Here is an 18,453-nt window from a genome sequence, read left to right as displayed (position 1 = left end):
ACAAACAAAAACACCTAAATGAAAGATCTCTGTGAGTGAGATCCCAGAGGAAAGAACAGGTCTTCAAAGAAGGAGGTACCTTTCTCTGAAGGGAGGAGAGAACCTCCAATTTGACTATGACCTTGTCGAAACAAGATAAGAGTCGGAGAACTCAAGGGGCTTCCATAGCCTTGGAAACTCATGACTGGAGCATAGGGAGATTACTGATGCCATAAACAGGAGTGTTAATTTGTAAAGTCAACAACAGGAGTCACTGTGCACTTACTCCTCATGTAGGATCTCTGTCCTTAATGTGTTGTACATTGAGACTTAATGCTATAACGAGTACTCATACAGTATATTTCACTTTGTGTTTCTATGGGGGTAAAAACTGTTGAAATCTTTACTTAATGTATACTAAACTGATCTTCTGTAAAAAAAAAAAAAGAAATTATCAATTCCCAACTTGACTCTCACTGGGATTAAACATGACAATAGGTCTGATCTGATTTCATCATCATTTAAAAAATCATCTATTATTTTTCTTTATGTTTCTGTGTGGGAGCAAACTGTTGAAATCTTTACTTAATGTATGCTAAACTGATCTTCTGTATATAAAGAGAATCAAAAATGAATCCTCATGTGAATGGAAGGGGAGAGGGAGTGGGAACGGGGAGGGTTACAGGTGGGGGGGACGTTATGGGGGGAAGCCATTGTAATCCATAAGCTGTACTTTGGAAATTTATATTCATTAAATAAAAGTAAAAATAAAAGAAATCCTGGCATATGTACTCTAAGAATGTTGATCAGTAGGAGAAAAAAAAAAAGAATCCTCTCTTTTGCAACAACATTGATGCAGCTGGAATCCATGATACTTAAAGAAATGACCCAGTATCAGAAAAGACATATGCCATGTGTGTCTAGACAGAATCTAGAAACAACTTAAAACACAAGGTCAATAGTTCTAAGAAAATGGACAGCAGACTGGTTATTGTAAAAAGAAAGAATCATTATTTGACTTACAATATAAAAATGGGATTGTTCAACTTTTGCAAATCAATCAATGTGATACACCACATTAACAAACTGCAGAAGAAAAAATATATGATTATCTCAATAGATGTAGAGAAAGCATTTGATAAAACACAACACCCTTTCATGATGAAAACTTAGCTAAAGTTTTCATGATGAAAACTCTAAGCAAATTGGGTGTGGAATGAACATTCCTCAAAACAATCAAAGCAATTTATGAAAAACCTACAGCCAGAACCTTATTGAATGGGGAAATGTTGGAATAATTTCCACTGAGATCTGGTACCAGACAGGGATGCCCACTCTCACCACTGCTATTCAATATAGTTCTGGAAGTTTTATCCACAGCCATTAGTCAAGAAAAAGAAATTAAAGGGGTACAAATTGCAAAGGAAGAAGTCCAATTATCCCTCTTCACAGATGATATGGCTCTATTTAGGGGATCCAAAGAACTCTATTAAGAGACTATTGGAACTCATAGAAGAGTTTGTCAAAGTAGTAGGATATAAAATCAATGCACAAAAATCAACAGCCTTTGTATAGACAGGCAATGCCATGGCTGAGAAAGAAATTATATGATCAATCCCATTCACAATAGCTACAAAAACAATCAAATACCTTGGAAAAAACTTAACAAAGGACATCAAAGATCTCTACAATGAGAATTATAAAATCTTTTTTTTTTTAACAGGCAGTGTGGACAGTGAGAGAGAGAGAGAGACAGAGAGAAAGGTCTTCCTTTTTGTGGTTGGTTCACCCTCCAATGGCCGTTGCAGCCAGCGCGCTGCAGCTGGAGCATTGTGCTGTTCTGAAGCCAGGAGCCAGGTGCTTCTCCTGGTCTCCCATGTGGGTGCAGGGCCAAAACATTTGGACCATCCTCCACTGCACTCCCGGGCCATAACAGAGAGCTGGCCTGGAAGAGGGGCAACTGGGACAGAATCCGGCGCCCCAACCGGGACTAGAACTTGGTGTGCCAGCGCCGCAGGTGGAAGAAGAGCCTATTGAGCCATAGTGCTGGCCAGAGAATTATAAAATCTTAAAGAAATAAATAGAAGAGGATACCAAAAAATGGAAAAATCCTCCATGTACATGGATTGGAAGAATCAATATCATCAAAATCTCCATTCTCCCAAAAGCAATTTATAGATTCTTCTCAGATCTTGAAAAAATGATGCTGAAATTCATATGGAAGCACAGGAGACATCAAATAGCTAAAGAAATCTTGTACAACAAAAACAAAGCCAGAGGCACCATAATAGCAGATTTCAAGACTTACTGCAGTGGATCTATAATCAAAACAGCCTGGTATCAAAATGGATGGGTAGAACAATGGAACAGAATGGAAACGCCAGAAATCTATCCAAACATCTACAGCCAATTTATATTTCATCAAGGAGCTAAAACAAATTCCTGAAGAAAGGACAGTCCATTCAACAAATAGTGCTGGAAAAATGGATTACCCATGCAGAAGCATGAAGCAAGACCCCTACCTTATATCTTACACAAAAATCCACTCACTATGACCCGGCACTTTCAAATTATTAGAGGGCATCAAAGAAACCCTGCAAGATATAGGCACAGGTAAAGATTTCTTGGAATAGACCCCAGAGGTACAGGAAGTCAAAACCAATATTCACAATTGGATTACATCAAAAATCACTTTCTTATGTCTGCTATTGGCAAAAGTAAATCAAAGCCAGATTGATAATAAATAGCAATGAACAGATGGAAAAGAAGTTTACAGAATCACTTCTACATATAATGAAAACTTGGTGTGTGATTATCACATCATTTTAAATTCATATGAAATGATATATAATTCAGCATTTTCTTGACAATTAATTACACATTGCAATGATTTAACATGTCTAAAGATTGTGCTGAAATATTCCAATTATATTAATAAGCTTATTTTAATTTAGACTCTAATGCATGAATAAAAACAGCAAAGAAACGTGTAACTCATTTTATTAAAATATGAATATGACAATGTCAATGAGTTGACATTGAAAATACAGGATTGAAAAGAAATGAAAAGTTTCAAGGGGAGCCTTTATCTGAGATTGGTTTTGTGCTTATGAACATAAAACCCAGACTAAGAAATTAGTTCACAGTATTATTTTGAAGAGAGAAGGAATGGGTCCAGCATGGGGGTATAGTGGCTATAAGTAGCACCTATAACCCCGACATCCCATGTTGATGCCAGTTCATGTTTTGTCCACTCACTTGCAACTCAGCTTTTTGTTAAGATCTAGAAAATGCTTTGGAAGATGGCCTAAGCCTTTCTGTCCCTGACACTCACTTGGAAACCTGAATTAATCTCCTTGCTTTGGCATGAACCAGCACTGGGCCACTACAGATATCTTCAGATGCCACTATCACATGGAAGGTTTCTCCCACTCACTATCTTCATTTTCTGTAAATTGGTCCTTCAGAACAAAAACATATTAAGATAAGTATAAACTGTTCATAAGGAGGGTACATTATGCAAGTGATTTTTTAATATCAGAATGCAAAATCAGTTTTATAATTTTAGATTCTGACCAATAAAAACTGAGAGAGCCTAAGAACTACACCTGAGAACATCTGTTTCCTTAGAAATTATTCTATCCCTTAATCCTTTCAAAGCATTCTTCTCAGGTCTGAAGAGAATAATGTAGCACTTGGGGACAAAGATGCAGCCCAGGAGCCCTGCACCAGAGGCCAAGATGGAGAAGACCTCCACAGCCACCATGACCTTCCCCTTGGTGCTGTGGTAGACAGGCAGGAAGGTCACCCAGACACTGCAGAACACCAGCATGCTGAACGTCAGGAACTTGGCTTCATTGAAGGTGTCAGGCAGATTCCTGGCTAGGAAAGACACAGTGAAGCTCAGCAGGGCCAAGGAGCCCAGGTAGCCCAGGACACAGTAGAAGGCAGTGACCGAGCCCTTGTTGCACACCAGGATGATGTGGCCATGCTCTGAGTGTGCATCTGTGTCAATAAAGGGAGGAGAAGTCCCAAGCCAGATGGCACAGAGAGCCAGTTGGATCAGGGAGCAGATGGGAATAATGGAGTTAGGTACCCCTGATATCAGCCACTGTCTCATCCTTCTCCCTGGGGCAGTGACTTTGAAGGCCAGAACCACAGTGATAGTTTTGGCTAGGACTGTGGAAACAGCCACGGTGAACACCACTCCAAACGTGGTCTGCTGGAGGACACAGGTGGTTGTGTTGGGATGACCAATAAACAGTAAGGAGCAGAGGAAGCAGAAGATGAGGGCAATGAGCAGGATGTAGCTGAGACAACGATTGTTGGCCTTGACTATGGGAGTGTCTCGGTGCTTCACAAAGACCCCAAGAACCACAGCAGTGAGGACAGAGAAGCACAGAGCTGTGCAGACCAAGGTCATCCCCAGGGGATCTTCAAAAGATAGAAACGTCACTTTTTTGTGGAAGCACTGGTTTCGTTCTGTGCTGGCATACTGATGATCCAGACACTTCATGCACTGGTCCATAACTGGCAAGAAACGTACAAGAACATCATCCTGAGTTCAGTTATTTCTGATTCACAAGGACCTTCTGGAATAACGGACATAGCTAGTTTAGGCAAATAGCCCGTACTTGATGTTGAAATAGCATATAAAATAACATCGAGGAAATTATTGGCCATTATTCATGCCCATCTTCCTCATGTTAGCCAAAGTTATTACTTCATCTCTCTAACTACCTTACATACTGATGAGTACATATTCTTTTTCTCCTAACAAATCCCTACAGGCTACTCTCTGAAACTACTCCTGGTGCTTTAAATCCTGCCTTTTTTGCCTGTATCATTTTAACACCACAAATTCATTCTTCATGGTTTCTCCACACTGGGAAGTGGTGAGCAAGATTCCAGAGGTTTCCATGTATTATAAAGACTACTCTGACCTTTATATATAGCACATGCTTGCTGCATCCTCACTTTCAACAAGAGCAAGCAGCACTCCTTGTTTTCTTAAGTTTTTATATAGTGATTGCATTTTTCATAATTTTTTTATTTTAAAGTTTTTATTCAACAAATGCATTTTTCATAGATAGAACTTTAGAAATATTGTTTCTTTCCCCTAAACCCACCCTCCCATCCCAACTCTCACCCCACCTCCCTCACCCTCTCCCATCTCCTTCTTCATTATGTTACATTTTTATTTGATTTTATATACAGAGGACCAACTCCATATAACATATAGATTTCAATAGTTTGCATCCACACAGACACACTACATATAGAGTACAGTTTGAGAAAAAAGTGCAGTCGATTTTCACAGTTCAACTCATTATGGATGGAGTCCCTAAATGGGGAATAAATGCACAGTGACTTCGTTGTTCCTTTAACAATTAACACTCGAATGTATGATATCAGTGATCACCCAAGGCTCTTGCCATGGGCTGCCAAGGCTATGGAAGTCCTCTGTAACCATAGACTCCATCAGCATTTGGACACTGCCATAAGCAAAGTGGATGTTCTCTCCTCCCTTCTGAGAAGAGTATATCCTTCTTTGACGATCATTTCTTTCCACTGGGGTCTCACAGAGATCCTCCATGTAGGCTATTTTTTGGCCAGAATCTTGGCTTTCCATGCCTGCAGTGAGCCCTTGTTTTATTGGTGTTATTCCCTCTGTACTCTCATTGCCTAATCAATGACCAAAGGGCCCCAGTCTTTATTTCTAATGAGTGTTTTTATTTATTTATAATTTAATGGAAATGCAGAGTTTCAGAAGGAGGCAGAGAAGTATGAGGGAGAGAGAGGGAGAGGGAGAGAGAGAAGGACAGGAGGGCAGGGAGAAAAAGAGAGGGAGAAAGGAAAAGAGTGAAAAAGAGAAAGAAAGACATCTTCCACCAGTGATTCACACCCCAAATGATGGCAATAAATGGAACTAGGCTGTCTTAAGGCAATAAATGGGAGCTTCTTCTGGGTCTCCTACATGGTGTGGACTCAGAAACTTGGGCTGTCTTCTATTGCTTTCCTAAGCATCAGCAGAGAGCTGCATTGGAAGTGAAGCAGCTGAGACTGGAACCGCTGCCCTACTGGGATGCTGGCATCCCAGTCAGAGGCTTCAACTACTATGATGCAGCACTGGCCCCAGGTTCCCACTCTTAGTGTCATGCACTGGGAGATTTACTTTGTGAATTTTGGGTGCACAGAAAGCACACAACGATCTCACTAAACCACATCTCTCTAAGGTAGGATCTGGATAGTCATTCTATGGGCAAGCACTGATTGAGAGATCACCATTAGAAAACAGATGATCAAGCTCTAGAGAAACACAGAAGAGTTGTGCACTTGATACCTTCTGGATAAGATGCCACCCTTGAGCAGATTTCCATCAAGGAACACACTGGGATGCTGCCTGTAATCAAAGTCTGTCTGTAGATCACCTTGAACACTACTGGCATATTTCCACTTTGCTGCCTTTTGATTCTTGAACATGAATTTTATCTCCATCTCTGCCAGTATCCCCTTCTTTTTCCATACATTTCTCCATCAATGTCAGTTGTCACAACCTGCAGATGTCTTCCAAAGTTTAGGTGGTCTTATTTTTGGATAGTTCATACTTTTGAGACATTACATGTGCTCATCTTTCAGAGCTTTGTTTTCCAGAATTGATAAGCAAAAATATCTCTTTTTGTATTCAATCTAGTATTCCAGCACTACTTAACTCAATTACTGATTTTTGATTGTATTACATCATCCCAATATCAGTTGAAAATGATGCCATTTGAAATCTTCCTCTATAATAAGTTGCATGGCTTTCATTTTTATTATATACACAAACAGACCAATGGGTAATTTCCTGCAGAAGTTGCATTCTTTATTCAACTTTGTATCCAATCTTCAGCCATAACTTCCATGTTTTTTAGCATTCTAAAATACTCTTTAGGATTGAAAACTGATCCTTCTTTTTGGCATTTTGTGTTGTTTGGTTCTTTTTTTATAATTCTTAGATCACTTAAATTTATTAAATGTTTTTCTTCAGAAATGCTAATTCTTATTACTATTTTTCAAGGATTATAAACTGAAATACACTTTATGCAAGACATTGGGCATGATGTAACCTATTTAAAAATACTGTTGGGTTTACATTGTTTAAAATTTCTATGTGTGAATTTATTTCAACAACAGTGTCTTACAATTTCATTTTGCTGAGATCTCTGGCAGTATTTGATCAAAGAAGTTAAGATGTTCCTGTAGAAGAAACAGAATTTTTCCTATTCTGTACAGGAGTTGAGAAAAGAGTTCCTTTCCTATGTGAATGTTTGATAAAGGTGTTTATCACAATAAAAGTATTGGGAATTATTTTAATAACTATGAGGTTACTTGGATTTTTCAAATATTTTTCAAAGTTTTTATAATGTTTCTATCTGGAAATTTCTGAATTTCTTCTATATTCTTCAATCTATCACCATTAAATGATTCACATGTTCTAGTATTAGTATCTTTTATATCTGTGCAGAGATCTCTTCAGATCTCTTTCTGTAACACACACAGACATTGTAATCTTGTTTTTAGTACTGTTCCAACTGGATGAGGTTCATAAATTTTACTTGTTTTATGATCACCAACTGTAAGCTCTTCCAATTTTTATTTACTTCAGTTTCCTTATAATGTCCACATCCTATCTTCAAGGGCTTGTGTTGAATTTGCTGTCATTGACCTACCTTGATATGCATAATTTTTACCATGGAAGTCAGCCTGTATTCTTTCAAAATAAATTTTACTCATGAGTGTGTATGAGTGTAAGCATAGGAATGTTCCTGAAGATTTATATTTTGATATGCAATGATTTTTCTCAAAGGCTAAGGTTAGCTCGTTTATGATATCTGATGAGTATTATCCTCAACATGATATACTGTATAATTTCTAATACAGTTTTTCAAATTACACACAGTTTGATGAGAGTAGTGCTTTCTCACTCCAAGCATGCTATACTTGAATTAGGTGAAAGCATTTTATCTATTCATGTACAAGGAACACAGACGTGAATTTACCTAAATGATTTTGCAAATACTACATGCAGTAAAGTATAGTGTGCAAACTTTTATCATTTTAAGGGTTATTACTGAATATAAGGTTTAACTTCTACCAGGAGGTGAAAAGAATCTTCTCAGCAGTCATACTCCACATCCTTTTCTTTCCATGGAGAAGAGGAATATTTTAAGAAACAGGTGTTAACTTCTCCATGAGGCTGGCATTGACTTACCTGTCCGATTGGAAATCTCATTCTCAGGACAAGGTGTGCAATCAAAACAACAGGTAGGCTTTCCTTCCAGAGGGGTTTTCCTGAATCCAGGGCTACAACTCTCACTGCATACTGAGTGTGGAGTCTGAGAAAAATCAGATGAGTGTGGGTCAGAGTTGGGACTATTGCTTATGTTCCATGTAGAGTGTTTTCAAGTCCTGCACAACCTGTTCACTTAAACTGTAAATACCTATTTCTGACACAATGATGGCATGCAAGTTTATTTTCTAAATAAATAGATTCAAAACATGTGGAGGAACAAGTGCGTGTAGTGTCCAACCTCAGACACTAAAAACATAAGAAAGTATTTAGATTGGAAGGGGTGTAGTTTAATGTCTCTAAGTGTGTTTTTAATAAGCCAAGTGGCACAAATCCCCATATGAATTGTGGGTAACAATGTGCATTGTGAACCTTATGATCAGGTGCAACTTACTCTGTAATTCCTGTGGCCCATTCTATCAAATTCTCAGAGAGAGACAACTTCTGGCTCTGTGAGGCATAAGGGGAAAACTGTCCTACTTTAACCTTACGTCCAACACCATAAGGAAAATTCCAAAAGTTGAGAATGTCATATTCAGCTTCCAAATTCCTCAAGTGATTCAAATTCACTAGGTCACCCGCAGGATTGGTAAATTGGAGGTTCTTGAGAAATGGGTGCAACTGAAAAAATACATTATATTCACATGAAGACTGCCCAAGCAATAACACATCAAACCCAGTTTAAAGAAAGGCTTTTGTCTGTAATCACAAATAAACAAAGGGAACTTTTTATAGCCACCCAGTGAATTAAAACTAAAAACATGATGAGAACTACATCAAAGTAAGTATGATTTCACTCATTTTCATCTAAAAACTAGGGCAATCAAAATATCTAACTGTGAGATTCTGATCATTTCCAACTGTGGAGTCCATGCTACTAACACTCACTTATTTTCTCAGTGTACCTAGGACAACCATCTGTAGTACAGTTACCAGGATAAAAAATATGCAATTTAATGAGATATCTTATGTACATTGTGGCTGAACATACTCAACAACATTTGACACTAAAAAGCAGTATTTTTTTTTACCGTTGAGACTGAAAATGGAATGACACAGTCTAGGTATTCACAAGTCATAATTAAATTGACAGGATGGGAGAGTAGTTTTTAAGACACAGCACTGAAGCTTATCCAAGTTACCTTCCCACTTGTCAATGGAACCCTGTGTCTTATGACAAATTACAAACAGAGGCTCATATATATCTCGTGATTGGAGAAAGGATCCCAAGCTACTTGGTTTGAACACTGGCAGAAGCTGTTAAAGGGATCACTTCAGGAGTACATGTCATGCAACGGAAACCAAATTACCTGCCAGGGAGAAAATGCCACCTTTTCCCCCTTGTTCCCTGGCTGCATTTCTAACAATTGTAGAAGCATCTCATGTACGCTGTGGGCCACAGCATACACAGCATTATATATGTTGTAACTCCCATCACTCATGCTCATATCAAAATAATGAAAAGGCAACAATTCCAAGGAGGTATTCAGTGGACAGTTTCTCAAGGTTTTGCAGGATGCCCCAGTAACTGAGCAATCAAAATATAGTGACCAGAATGTAGAGAGGTAAAAGTCTTCTGGGTATTTGGAAGGGTTAACTGTCTGAAGAAAGTTTTTGAAACCAGAGATCTCACTATGGTGGTGTGAAAAAATGAGAGTCCCATGGAATGAGTGCAGCAGGATATGATGCTCATCGCTGGCAAAATCCCATTGTGAGGTGGTGACCCAGACTTTCCATGTCATTACACGTTTCCATGTTGGAAAGCTGATGCCTATGAGTGAATCAGTGTCACAGAAAAGAATCACCACATTTGCTGATGATTTTAGGATCTGGATATGAAACCTATTCTGGAGTGAAATATAAGACTCCTCAGTGACTGGGATCAGTTCCACAAAGTCCACACAGATGCCATTCTTCTGCATCTCGACTTTCAAATTGGACACAAACTGAATACCTTTTGGGAGGTCTGAGGTGGCCAAACCCACCCAGGTCCAGCTGAAATGAAGCATCAAGGAGACTATGCCACGGGCCAGAGAAGTGTCTCTGGGGGCCATCTGATAGAGGGAAGGAAACTGACCACTGTCACTCAGAAGTGGTTCAAAAGACCCAAGAGTCAGCTAAGAGAAAATGCAAGAAATCTGTGTAAGGATATTGCCATAGTGTACTATCTTATTCCTGAAGAAATTAAGCAGATGATGGAAGCATCAGAAGATTTTACAATATCTCATTTTTCTCATCCCCCTGCATGAAAACATCCTAGTTCCTAAGACATTATATTCACAGATTAAGGAAAACATTTCTCCTTTTCACTCGCCAACACTCTGCTTCTGATAATATGTGGCTAATCCACCTAATCTCTATACACCTTCGCTTTTGATCACATGCTGTGGCAAGTGTATTTGGTTCTGTCACTTAAATTTTTGGGTCTAAGTCACGCACCTCAGGTGATGTGTTTTATCCCTCTCTTTCACTTACACACTCACCTGTGGAATTTTGTAGAGTTCCAGCAGTGTCCCTACTTGGACAGCAATGCTTGTTCCTGATATTACAGCTACAGACTTGCTCTGTTTCCTACACATGTAATTAGGAACATCCTCTTCCAGTCCTGCAAGCCAGATGAAGGGATTCTGCATCACCATCATGTCACTGTGCATGACATTATAGAGATCAAATCCCAAGGTCACGTTGGGTAAAAGCTGGGGGTTCTTGTTGATCTCCTCAATAGCAAAAACCAAGGCCAGAACATACTGGTAGTTTTTGGACTGAAACCTGTATGAAATGCACAAGGATCTTTAAGGGAGAAGCCTCAAATCCAGATTATCATCAATTCTACTGTAATAACTGTAACAGATGGATTGGTCTTGGCCAAAGATTCATATGTTCTAATGATTATCTGCACATTGGCTGAGGACAGCATGTTAAGAGTGTTGCATTTGCAGGACACATGTCTTCACCAGAACCATAGCTGCTACTCCCTTGATCTCGGTCTCCCAGCCAAAATGATTCTGAAAATAAGATCTGCTTTTACATTATAATGTCTTGGGCATGTTATCACATGGCTGTCCATGCAGCCAAAGAAAATGATCTTATTTTTTAATATAAACCTATCAATTTAAATCATCTCTGGAAACAACTACATCTTCTAAGTTTTTATATTTGATATCTAAATACTATAATATGCTCTGGAATGCCCTTTCAAAAGTTTATGCACACCTAGAAATAACATTCATGTTTCAAAGAAAACTTGACAAGGAAAGGTGCATCTTTAGCACTGCCTCTACAAATACTCCTATATTTGGAAACTACAATGATGTTTCATCTTATCACATCATTATATGCTTCTTGAAATAGGAGTCCTATGGTCATAAGGCTGCAGGTTGTAATGGGAAAAGAGAGTAACTCAACTGAAGGCTATGTGATCACATAGAAGGATGACGTCAAAGCACTGAGAATGGTAGATGTAAGTCTGGATATATCCTGAAAAATCTCTTCCCCAACAAACTCACCCATCAACCACCATCACAAGCCAGGAAAATGAAATCAGATTCAGAGCTTGAAAGAAGGAAATCAGTGAAAAGGGAGGGACACTTTAGAAAAGCCTGAAACACTCCCCGGTTGGATTTGTAATGCTTTACAATTAAGACAGTCATGCATTTATTTTGAACACTAGATATATATTAAAGTAAATCATTATCAGTGGTATAAGTATATACTCCAAACTGGCCTTATTCACCCAATTTTCCCTATAGAACCAAACATAAATATCCTTCCATGCAAAGAACATGAAACATTTCTACTTTCCAGGTTCTGACATTTCACAAAGTGTGTAAATGAGGAGCCCCTTGTATGTATTTCAGATTTACTGTGTGTTGAGTCATTATGAATATACTAGGTCATGTACACTGATATTAAGGGTCACTGTGTGCTCCAGAGGAAGTGACAGTTTTTCTTTTCTTGGTTCATGTTGCAACATAATATGTATGTATGCATGCATATTATATACATATTCTGCCTATATATTTACATATAGGTATCCATTACCATGTAAAGAGTTGCTCAATATCTATTGTTTTATATAAATCTCATTTCTATAAATATTTGTTATCCAAATATTTCACTCATACTTTGTGTACAGAATGAAGAACTTTAAAAATTCTTGCTAAGAGTATCAAATAATATTCCATTTTGTAGTTCATATTTCTCTGTTCCCCTCCTCATTCTTTACATTTCCATCAATTCCTTAACCTCTCATTTCTTATTCCTGCTGCCATTGGTAGAAAAGGTCTAAAAGATTTTTGGACACACTGTGCATTTTTGAGAGTTGCCTTTTCAATCTGTTTTATGTTGTGTTTCTTATCTCTAAGAACAGTTTATAAATAATTATTGGGTATTCTAAAGTTGTTGAATCTTATATTATATTCCCAAGTATCATTAACACAGGCATTTTCTCCTGGGTTTGCTAAGATTTGGTTATGATCTCCAGTTGGCAAGGTATACATCTTGGAGGAACCTGGGCTCTATTCATAGACTTTATTCCTACTACGGGAAATTTACACTCTTCTGGTCTCCATCATTTAGGGTACATGTAAATGATGTACTGCATGCATAACCATGGGAAATACCACTACTACTAATAAATAAATATTTCATAATTGGGATGTCATGTGCACTATCAAAATAGGCAAATTCATAAAAATCATGTGAAGTGAATAATATCATTATACCAAGCTGGTATCCATTAGATTTTTTCTGGATAGAACTTAGGACAAATGCCTAAAATACTTGATCAGTTGTCTCACCTTTGTGGCACCAACTATAGTTCTCAATTCCATTGGCTTTAATGATACTGCAATGATATATGTCCTAATATCTACCTTCTATCAAAGATCTATGTATCATCAACCTACTTTTATAGCTTACAGTAGAAACCAATTAGAAATTAGCACCAAAATAAACAGATGTGAGGAAAACAATTTCACTGTTCTACAAGATACTATATTCTGGAGGCATGAAATATTCCTATATAAATATATATGAAACATTTATATTTAGCTACAGGTAGACCGTATCTTAAAGATGGGCAGAGCAGAATAATCCCTCTTCTGAAATGTATTTTTCCAGAAAAAGAATCAGGGGTGCATCCTGAATGTGTAGATTCCAACCATTACAGTTCTTATGGGTATATTCATCATTAACATACAATTATTATTATACTTGTGGCCTGAGGTTACTTTTACCTAGTAAAATCTTACTTTCTTGAATATCTTTTCTTCTTTTTGACTGTAGAAGAAATGAAGTGAGCTCATGGCCCCAAATCTAATATGTAGCAGAAAAGTTTGTGAGCACATGTGGAAGAGCTCATGTAACTCAGGGTTGTTCATTTCAGTGCATGGGTTCTGTAAGAACCTGCTACTGAGGCACAATAGGCCCCTGAGCTGATGAACATGGACAGCGAAGGACAAGAAGATCCCAACCAGACTCTCCTTTCTCCTAGGATGAGATAACATTTCCCTGAACAATTCAATGTGCCAGGCAGAAAGAAATGTCTTCCACATGCCCCAAGTTAATTATCAGAACTTTTTAGGTGGGACAGAAATGGAAAGGGCAGGGACACACAACACATGTGCCTATCCATCTGCAGACCCAATAGCAAGCATCTATTATGTAAATCAAGGAAAATGATTATGGCAAAGAGAACTTACCCCTTGAATGTGACATGGTTTTTGAAAATATTAATCATTCTGTCCACAAGGTATATATAAATGGGGAAAAAAGCAGTGATCTCAATATCTCCATCCTTGTAATAACTCCGTTCCATCTGGAAAAAGCAGTTCTGATCATCATGACAAGTCACAAGGAGACACAATTGCAAAAAGAGCAACAGAAAATTCAAAGGGAACATCTTCAAAGTCTGTGAAAACCCTAGGACACAACCATAGTGGAACTTGAAGGGTCATGTATGTGCATACAAATAGCATGTGTGTGTGTGTGTGTGTGTGTGTGTGTGTGATTCCTCGCATCAAGCCATTTTAATACTGCTCAATCTGATTTCTTTCTACCATCTGTCCATTCGTCCATGTGGGAATCTGGAACCCTTTCTACCCTGAGGCTCTGCAGCTCAGGGCTTCTGTCCTGATGAAAAACACAAGAAGGAAAACATGTTTGTGAATCATCCTCTTCACCCCAGGTGCAAGTATTTCCTCCAAGTCCATGGGTACAAAGAATCAAGGGCATAACTCCTATTAGTTACATTTGGTCCATGGGCTTTGTCAATAAACCTCTCCATGAACTTTTGGCAATTATGTACCTGGATTGCATCAGAGGGCATGAAGAGAGGCATCAGGTGAGTTTCTCAGAAAGTTTTCAGACCAGAAAAATCCAGTGTAACACACTTCAAAGACCCAAAGAACAATAGGGCAGCCTCCAGACCCCATGTTCTGGGGAGCCACACATTGCCTTGATGCCACACAGACCCAAAGCAGATGCTGTTTACAAAGATACCCAATAGGCCTTCTGATTCTTAAGCACTGTGGAACCAGTAATCACCCTGAATTCAGGAGTTTCATTCTGTATGTCAAATCATCACATCTTCAGTTGTAAAATATGAAACCCTTCCACATTGCTGTTAACCATGGTAATCTCATGGTAATCTGTTTTCACACTAAAACCTTGGTTAATACTCTCATGAGAACTAGGGACTATTTGAGGACTTCTCACTTTTTACTCTAAGGCAGACAATACTAGCTGGAAGTCATCACTTTATTCCCACCACGACAAACACCAAGGGCAGGATGATGCATACAGATACTTGTACTTCTTGAATGTAAATGACTTTAAGGACTCATGTAGGACACCATCAGGGCAGCTACATACCTTTAACACTTTGCAAAACCAAGAGACTGCACAACACAACTGAACAAAATGGATAGCATGTCTTGTAAGCAGTAATGATGATCAACACTGACTAATCATTTGTGCTTGCATATCAGTGTGAGGTATCACTAATGGAGTAAATCTAATGAGGAGGTAAACAAGAGAGCATGGAAGAGAACTCTGTTATTCCACTCAGAAGTTTCCTAAACTCAAACTTCTATCAATGAGTTCCCTAATATTTTAAGGAAAACACATTCTCCATTGCCTAGTCACTGCTCTGATGCCATTAGTGAGATTTTGAATACAGGCTAATGCAAATTGAGATGAAGTATAGGCACAAAACACACAAAATTCACTGACTTGCATAAAATTGAAAATATAATGTCTTGATGAGTTAGATTTATTACCAGTACAATGAGAAAACTTGTTGTCTATTCAGTTAAACAAGAAAAGTAAATCTAAATCAGAGAGCAAACATCTCCCGTTCTCTCTAATGTGTAGAAACTAAAAGTAGAGTCAATCTGAATGCACAAGATTCACTGAATAAAGGTTGGGACTGGAAAGGATGAATTCCATGCAATGAGAAGGCTTCGAAAATGTATGGAAAATGTGTGTTATGAAACATTATGCATGAATTTCAAAAAATTTGGCACTCAGATCTATTCATCATTTTTTTTGCTTAACTATTTCTTTCATATTGATCACATATCTTCTACATTCTTTTTTATAGAAAACTTTTATTTAACAAATGTAAATTTCAAAAGTACCACTTTTGGATTACAGTGGTTCTTCCTCCCATAACAACCCTCCCAGCGGCATACCATCCATCTCTTAATCCCTCTCCCATCCCATTCTTCACTCAGATTCATTTTATTATCTTTATATACAGAAGATCAACTCTATACTAAGTAAAATTACAACAGTTTGCACCCACACAGACACACAAAGTATAAAGTCCTGTTTGAAGATTAGTTTTACCGTTAATTCTCATAGTACAACACATTAAGGACAGAGGTCCTATATAGAAGCAAGTGTACAGTAACTCCTGTTATTGATTTAACAATTGACACTCTTATTTATGATGTCAGTAATCACCCGAGGCTTTCGTCATGAGCTGCCAAGGCTTTGGAGCCTATTTTTTTTATGAATAGAGTTAGACAGTGAGAGATAGAGAGAGGCAGAGAGAAATGTCTTCCTTTGTTTGTTCACCCCACAAATGGCTGCTGTGGCCGGAAATATGCCGATCTGAAGCCAGGAGCCAGCTGCTTCTTCCTGTTCTCCCATGTGGGTGCAGCCATCCAAGCACTTTTGGCCATCCTCCACTGCCTTCCTGGGCCAGAGCAGAGAGGTAGACTGGAACAGGAGCAACCAGGACTAGAACCCGGCACCCATATTTGATGCCAGTGCCACAGCAGAGGATTAACTAAGTGAGCCACGGCACTAGCCCCTGGAAGCCTCTTCAGTTCACAAACTCCAATCTTATTTAGACAAGGCCATAATTAAAGGGGAAGATCCCTCCTCCCTTCAGAAAAAGGTACTTCCCTCTTTGATGGCCCATTATTTACGCTGGGATCTCACTGACAGAGATCTTTCTGCAGGCTTTTTTTTTTTTTTTTTTTTTTTTTTTTTTTTTTTGCTACAGTTTCTTGGCTTTCCTTGCCTCCATGCCTCTCATAAGCTTTTCAGCCAAATCCAAATGCCTTAAGAGCTGATCCTGAGGCCAAAGTGCTGTTTAGGGCATTTGTAATTCTATGAGTCTGCTGTGTATCCAGCATCCTATGTTGGATTGTTCTCTCCTTTATAATTCTATCAATTATTATTAGCAGACACTGGTCTTATTTATGTGATCCTTTGACACTTAATCCTATATTTATGATGAATTATGAACTTAAACTGATCACTTTAACTAGTAAGACGGTGTTTATATCTGCCAACTTAATGTGATTTTGAGTCCCATGACACATTTTTAGCTTTACCCTTAGGGATAAGTCCGAGGGATGATGTGCCAAACTGTATATCTCCTCCATCTCTTATTCTCACTCTTATTCTTTTTGAAAGGCTTATTTTATTTATTTGAAAGACAGAGCTACAGAGAGAGGTAGAGACAGATAGAAAGGTTTTCCACCCACTGCATCACTTCCCAGATGGCCGCAACGGCCGGGGCTGCACCAATCGGAAGCCAAGAGACAGGAGCTTCTTCCAGGTCTCCCACGTGGGTGCAGGGGCCCAACAACTTGGGCCATCTTCTACTGCTATCCCAGGCCATGGAATAGAGATGGATCCAAAGAAGAGCAGCTGGGACTTGAACCGGCACCCATGTGGGATACTGACACTTCAGGCCATGGCTTTAACCTGCTGCACCACAGGTTTGGCCCCTCCCACTCTTATTTTAACAAGGATCAATTTTCAGTTAACTTTAAACACCTAAGGATAATTCAATGTTAATTCAAGAGTTCAACCAATGGTATTAAGTAGAAAAAGAAAATACTAAAAAGAATAAAATAGTAAACTGTTGCTCAAAGCACTAATCAAGTCATTGCTTCTCCTAGTGTCAGTTTCACTTCTACAGGTTTCCTTTTAGGTGCTCAGTTAGTTGTCACAGATCAGGGAGAACATAGGATATTTGTCCCTTTGGGACTGGCTTATTTCACTCAGCATGATGTTTTCCAGATTCCTCCATTTTGTTGCAAATAACCAGATTTCATTTTTTGCTTTTACCACTTTGTAGTATTCTATAGAGTTCATATCCATAGTTTCTTTATCCATTCTTCCACTGATGGGCATTCAGGTTGATTTCACCTCACCTGTCCGAATGGCTCTCCTACAGAAATCAACAAACAACCTGTGCTGGAGAGGATTTGAAGGAAAATGTACCCTCATCCACAGGTTGTGGGAATATAAACTGATTCAGTCATTGTGAAACACAGTATAGAAACCTATGAGAGCTTAAAATAGATCTGCCATATGACCCATCCAACTGATTCCTAGGAATCTCCTCAAACAAAATGAAATCAGCACGAAAAAGTGTCATCTATACCCCCATGCTCATTGCAGCTCAATTCAAAATAGCTAAGAAATGGAATCAACCCAGATATCCATCAATAGCTGACTGGATAAAGAAACCATGGTATATATACTCTAAGAATATTAATCAGCAGGAAAAAAAAAGAAAAGAAATCCTGTCTATCGCAACAAAATTGATGCAGCTGAAAACCATGATACTTAAGAGAAATCAGCCAGTATCAAAAACAGACATAAACCATATGTAT

General features: G+C 38.4%; 1 pseudogene; it reads right to left on the bottom strand.

Annotated features, from left to right (window-relative positions):
- Positions 1 to 3,234: 3,234 nt before the first annotated feature.
- Positions 3,235 to 11,079, bottom strand: LOC127489626 (vomeronasal type-2 receptor 116-like; annotated as a pseudogene).
- Between the last annotated feature and the right edge of the window lie 7,374 nt (positions 11,080 to 18,453).

The sequence above is a fragment of the Oryctolagus cuniculus genome (genome assembly GCF_964237555.1).
Source record: "Oryctolagus cuniculus chromosome 16 unlocalized genomic scaffold, mOryCun1.1 SUPER_16_unloc_1, whole genome shotgun sequence".
Lineage (NCBI taxonomy): Eukaryota > Metazoa > Chordata > Mammalia > Lagomorpha > Leporidae > Oryctolagus > Oryctolagus cuniculus.
The sequence above is the reverse complement of the archived record's forward strand: the minus strand, read 5'-3'. Positions and strand labels throughout refer to the sequence as shown.